Source organism: Fundulus heteroclitus, chromosome 24 (genome assembly GCF_011125445.2).
Source record: "Fundulus heteroclitus isolate FHET01 chromosome 24, MU-UCD_Fhet_4.1, whole genome shotgun sequence".
In the NCBI taxonomy this organism is placed as follows: domain Eukaryota; kingdom Metazoa; phylum Chordata; class Actinopteri; order Cyprinodontiformes; family Fundulidae; genus Fundulus; species Fundulus heteroclitus.
In genome coordinates this window covers 10,359,262-10,372,581 of record NC_046384.1, presented here as the reverse complement: position 1 = coordinate 10,372,581, position 13,320 = coordinate 10,359,262, and the positions used below count along the sequence as shown (strand labels likewise).

The window sequence follows — 13,320 nt, the reverse complement described above, 5'->3', positions numbered from 1 at the left end:
CTACACATTTAGATATCCATTGCTCTAGCAGTGTAAATCATTTAACCATTGGACTTATCATATTGTTTATATTGCAAATTTGTAACAACTGGACTTGCTATGCTGATTGTATGACAAGAAACTTGCCTCATGGGTTGATTTTGGATTAATGAAGAACTGAAGTGGCCAGGTGTACCTCATACCTTCACGTATGGCAACAGCCACAGGTTCTTGCACAACCAAGAGCGACGATGTATCCATCAGGAGCTGTTAATCATCTCCAAACGTCTGACTGATAGCACAGGTCCTAAAATTAAACACACATAAACATAAACTGTGACTTGCACAGATGTTTATAGTTTGTCTGCAGCTGAAGACGCTCCAGTGAATATTAAACTAACATGTAAGGGGGGGACAAGAAGCCATCTTCCACGTACCCGGCTTATTTGATCGCAGCATGCATCGGCTGTCAGGTATTTTTAGAAAAACATGTAAACAGTCATGCTCTGAATTATGAAGCCAGTGCATGTTTCAACCAATCAACTGACCCATTTTTGATCATCTGGCTGACATGACGAATTTTCTTCAAAATACCAAAAAAAACACAACACACTGGGACACGGCCTCAGAAAGCCAATGACGGCAGGAGTTATTCTACAGTGTAGAGATTTTTTTTTTTTTTTTGCAGTAAACACAGCCCTTCATGCATATCCTGAAAGCTCCAATTCTCCACGCTGTGCTCAGCGAGAGGCGCGCTCCGAGTGTGCACACGTGTGCGTGAAAACCCAGCGGCCGCAGCCTGCAGAGTGCAGCTGCTGCAGCTGGAAGCCAAGTTTTCAGTGAGGAATCAGCCATTCATTTCCCTCCGCTGGACTCCTAAAACTCAGGATGTGAACGAGAGCAAGACACAGGAGGAGAGAAAGGGCGTATAACCTGTTTACGATCAACCCAATGCAAGGTCACATCTTTATATCGCTACAGTCCAGATTAAAAGGTTTTGTGTAAACTGCTTTATGACCCCTAGTTACAGGCATTAGGTAAAAGGAGCTATAGCAGAAAGCTGGAGAACAGCAGTGCTGTTAAAATCTGCCACCTTCTTAGGCAAAGATCATCTGAGTAAAAACAAAAATCTGGTTTCAAATTATAATTTCTTTTATTACTGAGGAGAAAAAAAAGCTAAAGAAGCACCAGCTCTCTTGTTAAATCCAAAATTAGCTGTGATTACCAAACCCAACGAAGCCTAATTACTCTCAGGATTAGGGCTGTGCATAAAAATCGATACAAAGATTAATATTGATGTTTTTAAAAATTATTTAATATTGATATTCTGGCTTTCAATATGGATATACCTCCCAACCCCTAGGGGGCGTTATTACAGAGCGCCATTACTGTTTACAGCGAGGAAGAGCAGATGAGACGAATTTGCAGAATGGCCGACAGGATTTTAGAAACATCTTCGTCCCTAAAATCAGACGTTTGGGCACATTTTTGGTTTCTGTAATGCTTTAAATGCATTGAACCAAATGCACTTTATTTTCCTGTTAATTTATCAGTATTCAATAAATTGAACATAAATATAATATTTGACTGGTTGTGTTGATTGAATGACTTTGAGCATTAATTTGAAAGTAACAAATATCGATATTGGAGTCAAAACAAATCAAGCTGAGCTATGTATCGAGAATCGTATTGAATCGTGAACTATGTATCGAGAATCGTATTGTATCGTGAACTATGTATCGAGAATCGTATTGTGTCGTGAACTATGTATCGAGAATCGTATTGAATCGGGAACTATGGATCGAGAATCGTATTGTGTCGTGAACTATGTATCGAGAATCGTATTGAATCGTGAACTATGTATCGAGAATCGTATTGAATCGTGAACTATGTATCGAGAATCATATTGTGTCGTGAACTATGTATCAAGAATTGTATTGTATCGTGAACTATGTATCGAGAATCGTATTGTATCGTGAGCTATGTATCGAGAATCGTATTGAATCGAACTATGTATCAAGAATCGTATTGTGTCGTGAACTATGTATCGAGAATCGTATTGAATCGTGAACTATGTATCGAGAATCGTATTGAATCGTGAACTATGGATCGAGAATCGTATTGTGTCGTGAACTATGTATCGAGAATCGTATTGAATCGTGAACCATGTATCGAGAATCGTATTGAATCGTGAACTATGTATCGAGAATCATATTGTGTCGTGAACTATGTATCGAGAATCATATTGTGTCGTGAACTATGTATCAAGAATCGTATTGTATCGTGAACTATGTATCGAGAATCGTATTGTATCGTGAACTATGTATCGAGAATCGTATTGAATCGTGAACTGTGTATCAAGAATCGTATTGTGTCGTGAACTATGTATCGAGAATCGTATTGTGTCGTGAACTATGTTTCGAGAATCGTATTGTATCGTGAACTATGTATCAAGAATCGTATTGTGTCGTGAACTATGTATCGAGAATCGTATTGAATCGTGAACTATGTATCGAGAATCGTATCAAATCGGCTCTTCCAAGTTACCAAGCCCTACTCAGGACCCAAGTAGAAAAATCTCTGAAAGACAACCTGCTTGGCAACATGAAGTAGACGACTTCAAAGAGCAGCTCATCATAAAGGACACTAAAGAAATTTAAGAAGACGCGTGTTCTGAAAAGAGTTACGAAGCCATTTCGAAGCAACTGGCATTTATGCGATGCGGAAAAAACTGATGGAAACGTGGGATTCAACAAACAAAACGGCGTCTACTACAAAACGCGTAAACTCACAGAACTAGCTCATATCGGCATATACAGAAAGCTACATTAATAGTAGTTTCTGCAGTAGGGCTGGGCAATATGGACCAAAAACCGCATTGTGATATTTTTATACTGAATGACGATATACGACATTTATCTCGATATGTTTCTTTTCATAAATCAACGATAAAAACGCATCTCTAAATCAAAGCTTTAGCCCAGATGTCTCAAAGGCGCATTTTTAACAAACAGCTGCAGATAAAAAAAGAGAAGCAGCTGAAAAATAACCTACTGGAATATCTAAAAGTGAAATTATAACGCAAAATAGACATGGAAAGATTTGGTCCACCAAAATCTGGTGATGCAGAACGAAGATTTTAGTTTTTGATTAAGGCAAAGTTATTAGGGAAAAGTTAAAATCCTACAAATAAAAATATTAATTACAACACAAAGTATTCATCTTTTAATAAACACACTTTTGACATTCTCTTTAATTTCATAGTAACATCTATCCAATGACATTTAATTAAATACAGACTTTGGTGCATTAAAATCTGCTTTGAATTCAGTTATTAAAACTGGCAAATTACAGCAAGCATTTTCAAAGCACAACTGACCCAAATACTGTTCTCACATTTCTAGACCAAAAAGATTAAAGTTTATTATGGTTAAAGAGTCTAATTGAATTATTAAAAATAATTTGCAAAGTGGATGACCGTCTTTTAATACAACGAATGAGCAAAAACTTCAGATCTACAGTGATGTATACATTCATTTCCTACAAAAAAAAAATCTGACTAACTAATTTATTCAAAATGATGTTATTCTGTAGAGCAGGTAAAAAAATTAAACCAAAAAAATTGTGTTAATTTTTTGGCACTGGATTTTTTTGCCGATTTCTGTCTTTTTTAAGAATTGGTGGATCACTGTGATCTTTTTGGCCCGATTCATAAAGATGTCTATATTTACAAACCTCTGCTAGAAGACGTTCTTGCTTGTCTGCCATGTTTTTTCATGCAGGACTGTCTGCATAGGTGCTCAGAGCGCAACCAGGCTTAAAGACCCTAAGGAACAGCAGCCAGTTCATCTTTTACTAGCCAAATGAAACAAACTAAAAGCTTTGGAGTGGCCTAGAAAAACGCCGGAGTTGAATCTGACTGAGATGAGCATAAAAGACCTTACGCAGGCCTTTCATGCTCGAAAATCCCCAAAGTGGCTAAATTTTAAAAAATTCAGCAAAGAAGAGTGGGCCGAAAGTCTTCCACAGTCATGAAAGAAAGGGGTTCCCAAACGTTTCAGACCATGACCCCCGAAATAATAGTACCAGAGACTGGTGGACCCCCATTTGGCGGGTGGGATTTTTGTTTTTTATTTCTTTTTCGGGGAGGAGGGCGATTATGAGAACAAAGTCATAACATTTTGAGAATAAAGTGTAAAATTATGAGAATAAAGTGATATTTTTATAAGAAAAGTGCAGCCTTCCTGCTGCTTTACAATGAGGAATGTTGACCATCTTTTAAAGTTATACTTTGGTATCAGTTTCACAAACAAAGAAATACAAAACCATCAGCATCAAATCATCTCACAACACTTTAAGAGGGGTTTTGCGGCCGTCCCTCCTCAGTCAACTAAACAACCAATTAAAAACTATTTTTCTCTATTAACTTTGCTTAAGTTTATGCTGAAATCAAAATTTCTTTTATCTGAAATACTTAGTTGAGCCAATATAAAGCAAAAAAAAAAAAATCATAGCGCAGGGACAACAGAGTAGGAACCAGCTTGGACACTTGTCATGTTTCAGATTTAACAGGGTAATTATTACAGCCGAAGCCTCAAACGGTACAGAATAACGTGCTAGTTGCCAAGAGACTGCTACTTCATAAGAGGAGATGCTTTGTGAGACGGAGAAGGCGGAAAAAATGAAAATAAAAATCGGCTTTATTTGCAGAGAGCAGTGAGATAAAGAAAGACGGGGAAGAGTATTTGGAGAGTTGCTGCAAACACAGAGCTCTGGTGCCAAGTTAGAGGAGAAAACTAAACTATTTTACTTTTACAGTAAAACATTCTGAATTGTTGAGTTTTTTTCTTTGTTCACTGCATAATTTTTTTGACATCGTCTAAAAATGGTGGAAAAAAAACATTTAAAGTAGGACGATTAGTTGTATAAATTCTGGACACATCTAACCACGTTTTAACATGGGACCTTTCACCAACGTATCAAAGGTGAAGGAATTATTCAGATGAATTATAGAAATTATCAAAGAAAAGGGTTGGTGAAAACACCCAGAAGGAGAGTCGGTGTTGATGGTTGCAATGAAACTTTTTAAAGAAGGCCCCTATTGACAGGTGGGCCGTAAAAACAACTTTAAGGCAAATACACGGTCTGTAAAACATCCTTAAAACAGACAAAATCAAATGGTTAGTATGAAACCTTCTTAAGGAGCTTGGAAATTGATGCTTGATTGGTTAAAAGGTCTTTTCAGATAGGTAGGAATGAACACATTATTGGTTTGAAGCCTCATTAAGTCAGGAGGGAATCAACACACTGTCTAAAAAGGCCCTGTGTTGGGTACAAATTGCCTCATTTGCGGGGTCCTTAAGGTGGATGGGAATCGGCACATTGCTAGTATAAAATGTCTTTAAGGCGGGTATAAACTGACCCAGTCGGTACAAGCGTCCCACGGCAGAAGGCTTCCTTTTTGCAACAAAATAATGTTGCGTGCTAACAAACAACGGACAAGATGGAGGCAGGGGAGAAATGAAAAGCACCAAACTTTGGTCTTTAAATCGTTCAAGCAGGAGAAAAGGCTCCTAAACTAAAGGAAGTGTCTAGAAAACTCAGCATCGTCACTATTTTAAAGGGTTTACATATAATTTAATAAACAACATCTGCCTTAAAGATGGCTGATGTTTGCAAGTCCTTACCAGCACATTAACAGTTATTGGATCGCATTTTTTAATTTATTTTACTATAATAATTTTATGCCGTTTGTCAGAAAGCCTCCATTTCTTTCTCTTGTCTTTACCAAAAGATAAGTCTGACCAAAGGATAATGGATGATGCATCTTCCAGATCCTGCATCAGGTATTTGCAGGATTTTCTCTAAATAGACACGACTTTCAGAATCTGTCCATCCGCTGGAGATAGTTTTTATGCCAAATCTGCTTTTTTCCCCCCCTCCACTATTCTCATCTTTCAATCACACACTGCAAAAACAGAACCAAAAATAAGTAAAGATTTCTTGAAATGAGTGTGTTTGTCCTTGATTTGAGCAGATAAATCAGATTATCTGCTAATAGAATGAGTATTTTTACCCCTAAAATAAGATAATTAGATATAATGCACTTGAAATAAGACGATGGAGATGAGTTGCTCCTGTTTTAAGTGCAAAAATCTTATTCCATTGGCAGATAATCTTATTTACCTGCTCAAATCAAGAAAAAATGCATTCGTTTTGAGAACATTTTAGTCATTTTTAGTTCCATTTTTTGCTGTGCACTGCTATAGCAGCTCAACCAAACCCTGCAAAAAGGGGACTAAAAATAAGTAAAATTTTCTTGAAATTAGAATATTTTTCCTTGATTTGAGCAGCTAAATAAGACTATTTGCCAATGGAATGAGTATTCTTACCCCTAAAATAAGGTTATTAGCTATTCTGCACTTAAAATAATAACAATTCATCTCCATCATCTTATTTCAAGTGCAAAAATCTTATTCCATTGGCAAATAGTCTTATTTAGCTGCTCAAATCAAGGAAAAATACTCTAATTTCAAGAAAATTTTACTTATTTTTAGTTCCCTTTTTGCAGTGAACCGAGTTAAAAACTAATCAAACGTCAAATAAAAACGTTCAAAGAAATTGACAACTGACTTAGACCCAAAAACAGCCCTGGGTACTTTAGATCAACAGTAAACATAACATTTTGTTGCCATATCAGCAGGACCCTGTTAATATTTGCCTCATAAGTCAGTCTCTGTTTATTAGCCAGCAACACAAACGCCGCAGCAAATATGGCAAATTCAGATCAAAGTGCTTGATAAAAGCGTTGTTGAATCAGAGCGGCATTTATTCCTAATGACTGTATTTGTTTTAGGTTCTGACAATTTGAACCCACCTATCAGTCTCTCTTTGATCAGCGACATGCATCTACACCCGCGGGGTTTGATTAATGAGTCGCAGCATGACCCGTTGGTTTTTGATCAGCGCGCCTCGCCAAACAACAATAAAAATCGCTTCAATCAGGACGCGCGGCTGCCTTCCCGCCGGCACACCTCCTGCAAAAACACACCAATCAGTCTTTGCACTTTACTTTTGAAGGTGGGGATTGTTTGGCAGATAAAAATAACCGATTCACAAATAAATTCGAGACAAGTTTGACACGACAGGAAATTGCTCTTTTTTTTTTTTTGCATGTCACCCTGCAATAGATTTTTACTTTTTAAAAATATGGCAATAACTTTATCAACCTTTATGAGGGAATTGCCATGGTAACAACTGCTGTGTTCAACATACATGCAGGCACTAATTAAAATGCAAATGTATTCAAGTTTTAAATTGTGTTTTATGACAGGACAAATCCTTATTGCAGAGACTAGCATCAGTTTGGACTCTTGTCTTTACATTCCCAGTATGCATTAAATTACAGATACATGATTAGGTAGGATTGATTCCTCTATTTTAATACTTTGATTTACAACAGTATAATACAATATAATGCAAAAAGATCATGACTATAAATTGCTTCAATTTGAAAACATATGTGCTAGGAAATATGCCAATTTTTCTTGACAGAGAAACCAAACTACTGGACTTTTGACCTCTGCAAGCCAGGTGAGATATTTCCTTGTGCTGGAAGAGTATGTATGAAACAACGAATAATAGGATGTTTAAGTTGTCTGGACTTTTGAGAAGATTAAACTTTTTTTGCAAAAGGAAAACCTCTGGGAAGCAAAAATGGACAAGAGTGGCAACGCATGGCTCTTCTTCCTGTCCTGCACGGCTCAGAGCAACTACATGATCTGTCAAGGTTATTCTTTTAACTACAAGCTGTGGTGCATTTAATTTTCAATCTTTAATTTATTGATTGTTTTCAATATTGTGGCTCTAGAGGCCTTTATTTGACAGTTGCCAGACATGAAATGTGCGAAGAGAGAAGGGGAATCACATTTTGGGAGCCAAACCTGTGACAACTGCATCAAGGACTGAGACCTTCGTGTTTATCTGCCATTCGCCATAAACATTTGTTTATCCTAAAAAAATATATCAGCTCCCACCTGCATTCAACTTCGTTTTTCAGCAAGGATGCTTAAAGGTGCATAGACATGTTTTGACTTTTTTAAGTTTAGACGTCAGTAGTTCACTCTGGTTGCATACATAGTTTTTATGAAACATTATCACCTCCTGCTGGTGTATTAGTTATTATGCTTTGTTTTTGCTCAATTTGTTAGTAAATAAATCCTTTCGTGTTTATTCATGGGAAGTACGTATTGCTCAAGAACAGCAGGGGTTAAAACAAGGAAGCGGCTAACGGCTATTAGCATCTCCTAATGAAACAATGAAGAAAGGTCCAAGATCCAGTAGAAAAAAAACACAAAAAACTATGATTCCTAGAGGGAAAAGCCTGGAGTGTCTCTGAGAATACAGTCTGAACGTTGGTGTTCACTGAAGCAGACGCTGAACCTGCCGAGGCTCAGGTGTGACTCAGAGTTGACTGACGTGAGTAAATGTTTCAGATATGAGGCTCTTAAAGTTGCTGTAGATCGTTTTATTTAATTAATAACGTTTGGTGTTCGATCACAGTAATCTGCTGCTTTACTGTGAGGCATTGCAGAGGGTCAGGCTAAGTCTGGCAGTATTTGCAAGTGATTTCTTAATTAAGCAAACCGGCATTATGATAATTCTGCGATACTGCCACTAGATGGCGCCACATTTGTTTATATCTAGTAATCACACCCGGTGCTGGGCCATTTTATCCATCAAAACATTATCAGGATGGAGGCTTGGTGTATATAACTTTATTTTATCATAATCAAATGATTTTTGGTCTTTTTTAAGCACATAGCACGTGGTTATATACCTTCAATGCTTGTCTGCCGTTCAGCCATCTTTATTGCAATTACTACAACTGATCCAGATATGAAAATGTTAAAAGCTCTTTAGGTTTACGTCATGAGGCATCCGAGTTATTAAAAATGTGAGGACATTTTGATGTCTTTACAATGCTGCTGGATTTTATTCTGGCTCTTGATGCTGAGCTGGTTGGCCACCCCGGTATAGAAGCACCTCAGAAAACACAGAATTTCCTCTTTCTCACCACTGCTTTACATCTATTCATTAGTTTTTTTGAATATTACATTGTATCAGTAGGTATTTAGTGAAACATTTATTTGTGCACTAATATATGTGGATGACAATTGATTTGTTGCTAGGGTCCAGTAGTTATACGGTGCTGTTTTTGTAAAACAAACTAAGAAATCAGGAAACAGTGCTTTTATTTTAGTGTCACTAAGGTCTACGGTGTTTTCTTTTTGTCTGGTTACTTTCACTTGCAAGAAGAAAAACGTAAACTTCTTAAAACAAACCCGATTGTCCTTCATTTAAAAGAAACCAATGTTTAGATTTCCGAGCAAACTTTAAATATTTTTTCCGCTCAAATTGCGGTGATATCAGAGCCTCGCTGTCACGATGTTGTCATTTTGATTTATGCTCTGAACAGATGTAATATAGTGGAGAGGCGCTGCGGGTCCCTTGTTTACAGCACAGCTGCTCTGTCATTATAGGATGCTGTTGAGGTGAAGCGCCGCCGAACGCCTCTAAGTAAAACACATCTGCCCTGGCTACTCACCCCTGCATGAGGTAAGCAGAGGTTACCGACACGGCAGCGCTCCAACAATCCTGACACGGGCATCCGCTGCTCTGAGAAACGCCGGGCGCCATTGAAGTGTACGGAGGAGGGGGGGGGGGGGCGTGTTATACTCACAGTTTTATCATTGACCCATGACTCGACATGAGGGGACAGCGCGGAAACATACAGCTAAAGAGATTTGTTGGGAGGCAAAGTTGGCCCACTGGGAGAGGGCGGCGGTGAACTCTATTACACCGAGGGCAGACTGGAATGGGAGAGAGGCAAAGAGATGCTGCTTTTGAATAAGGATGAGAGGCCTGACGCGTTCAGGAGCGTTATGGAAGGAGTGGAGGCTCCGTATACAGCGCTTCGCCTCGTTTCACTCTGTGTTGTGTTACAGCCCCAACCCATTATGGAAACTTTTTTACTCGCTCGAACTGTATGCACAACAATGCACGGTAAAAAAAAAACGTAAGAAATCTCCAAGATTTTTGTCAAATATACTAAAAGAAAACCTCCACTCACGAACATTTACAGTCGTCCTCATGCCAATCCTATGATATGATCCACCTTAGTCTGATCTGTATTATGTATTTATAGTCTGATCTGCATTCATATTCCTCTCTATCCGGACTAGTCCCCCAGTTCCTGCCCCAGAAAAGCCTCCCCACAGCCTGATCCTGCCTCCATTATGCATCACTACATAGACCAGGGGTGTCAAACATACGGCCCGCGGGCCGGATCCGGCCCGCCGAACAATTTAGTCCGGCCCTGTGGCTAAATGCATTATCATTATTAAAAAATAAAAAAATGTTTTTTTTTTTTTTTTTTTCTTTTCCCAGTGTCCTGTCTGGCAATGTAGCAATAAGAATTGTTGTCTTAATGCCAAAAAGAGCTCATCAGATTTGACTTTCACAAGCGGAGCAGTACAGCTTTTGCAATAGTGCTCCGCCTGATTTATGAATGTGAATAGTTTTATTATGATTCATGGGGGGAATATCTCAAATGATATGGACACTACAATGGGAAAGTAGGAGAGGAAAGGAAGAACAAGAAGGAAAAAAAAGGTGAAAGAAAGAGGAGATAAAAGGAAGAGAATGATAAAACAATTATTAAAAAAAACATGTAATCGTTTAATTGAAAATCTGCAGTTCCTATATTGTCCACGAGGGGCGCTGTGTTTTAATCAGCAGATTAAGCTTCAGGTGTGGAAAAATTTAAATCATTTCTTAATTTTTATCTGTTTGATGTATTTTGTCATGCAGGACAGTGTTTTTAAGTTCCAAAAAATGTGAATAAATGTTTTTCAACATTGTACAATCACTGTGATCAGTTCTTATGCATAATGCACAAGTAAATGTTTAACTGAGTAAAAGTATTGTTGAAATTGCACATACTTTTCTTAAAAACGCTGAGGTTATTCATAATATATTGTGTAAAAGTGAAATTAATTTAATATAAAAAGTGCACATTTATTAGTTCTATTTAATCTTGCAATGAGTTTACTCGTGTGGCCCTCTTGAGATCAGATTAAGCTGAATGCGGCCCCTCAACCAAAATGAGTTTGACACCCCTGACATAGACGGTGAGGACTGCAGTATGGTGTCCTCCAAACATGGAGCCTGGGATTCATGCCATGGCCTCATCAAACCAGAGAATAGCATAAATGATAAAAACTCTATTTCACAGTTAATATTACATAAAAGTGATTTTATTTTAAATGTTATGAGCGACACAATCCTGGGAAAGTCGCTGCTGATTCACACATGCCTGTATCAAAGCATGTTTACAGAAAGTTATGTGGAAGGAAAAAGTGTAACAGGAAAAAAAGGAACATTAGATCCCTCCATGTTTCTCTCCGCTCAACGTTTCAGGGAGACGGCGATTTATTTTCCAGCAAGCGTTAGCCCCGACACCTGTTTTAATGACAATGGTATTAGCCGGCAGCCTAACCTGAACACCATAGAGAGTCCATGGAGAAACTGTCAGGGCGAATCTGAGGGACGCCTGAACGCCTCACGCACTACACTGATGCAGTAAATCAAGACAAATGAGCCCTGACCGAGTGCTAAATGCTTATGCTGCACAGTGCATGGATATAATTAGCAGTATTTCTCAATTAAAACTCTGTGTTTGTTGATCTGAAGCAATAATCAGGTTTTCTGCAAACACAGATTTGGTGTTTTCATTAGTCTGTAAGCCATGAGTATGAATGTGTAATAAATCAATTTATATCTAACTATTTTCACTAAATTACTGAAATAAATGTTTGGAAAAGTACTGCAGTTAAAGTGTTATCACGTTTCACCTTTGTTGCAGATAATGTTTTCGCTTTCTTTTCTGTCACTGGATTTAAGGAGCACTTTAACACAAAATATGTAATCCGTGTAACACTCCGAAAAAACCTCCTCAAGAAGCTCTTCGCCGTCATCCTAGGTAGTTAAATGCAGCTGGCAGCACTTAACCTAGCTGCTGGCAAAAAAAAGTGTTAGCAATTAGAGAGGAACATCCTCTAGGTGCCATTTCTCTTCGCCGCAGGACGCAGCTCAACCAGTTCTGATTGTTTGAGTCGCTTCTCAGAATGCACGAAATTGTAAAAGGACTTACAAAACATAAAAAGATATTTTATTTTCTCTGCAGGGGATTCGAGCCCCGCGGCAGAGCTGAATGCGAGGCTGTTTCAGTGCTGGAAGACAGTTTCCATCATTTTCACAAATTTTCCATCTCTCCAGGTGCACAAGGAGATGGATCACGGAGGGCGGGCTGCCGTCGAACAGGAATAACCCATTAAGATGGAGGCGACACAAAACAGCTTCTTCTACCGCCTCTACTATAGTTAATTCACAGCAGGGCTTCACAAGGTGTGACCCTTGACGCCCATTCAAGAACGGCAGGCGGATGATCCAGATCACCGTTTACATAAAGAAATGTTTGGGGCCAATTAAGGGATGCAAGGTCTTTCAAAATGGATACAAATCAAAAATATTAAAATGCAAAATGTGAGGTTCACCTTTGTTTTTGCTTTATTTAAACTTCATTCTATAAATAGGTGCAGGAACATTTGGATTTTTCCTAAAAAGCAGACTTGGGCACGCCCATTTCTAAAGCTCTGCTAAATAAAGTTGGAGACACGTGTTCTTTTCTTGTTGCTAAAAAATAGACAGACAAACAAAAATCTAGACTAGTTTGTGTCTTTTTAGGTTTCAAATATCTTCTCTGCATAAATAAAACAGCTTTGCTCATTTCATAAAATATTGGGTTTAGTTTACTGTTGAGAAAGTAAACAGTTTTTGCTATTTTTATTTTAAAAAAAATCAAAATTTAGCATTTTTCGGCTCACACAGCAAAAGGTTTAGAAACTTCTGCTTTACACCTTTATGTGTTCAAAGATATTTAACTTTTTACCGCCTTGTATGCTTAAAAACACTAGATGGGGAATTTATCACAGAGGCATTAATCTGCAAAGTTATTCCTACCTCACTTTTTACAGCTTTTCACTCTTTCAAACTATTTAAATTTCTTAGGGGAACGCAATGTCTTGCTAAGATCAGATTCCTGATTAAAACAGGTTTACTGACAAGAAATAAACACATTTATCAATGAGAATGAGCCATGGCAAACTTCAGAAATACTGAAAATAGTTGCACATTTCTCTATCAAAAACCTTTTAGTGAAGCAACAATGACGTCTAGTTTGATGCAAACATCAGCATCCCCAAATCATGACACTTCCAC

The 13,320-nt window shown here is 38.0% G+C and overlaps 1 protein-coding gene across 1 annotated transcript in view; it reads right to left on the bottom strand.

Moving 5' to 3' along the window:
* LOC105917418 overlaps nt 1-13,320 on the bottom strand; it is a 138,055-nt gene that overhangs the window by 32,520 nt on the left and 92,215 nt on the right. The window contains exon 4 of the mRNA XM_036127874.1: nt 183-286. The gene's annotated coding sequence lies outside the window, so the exon portion shown is untranslated. The remainder of the gene's footprint in view (nt 1-182; nt 287-13,320) is intronic.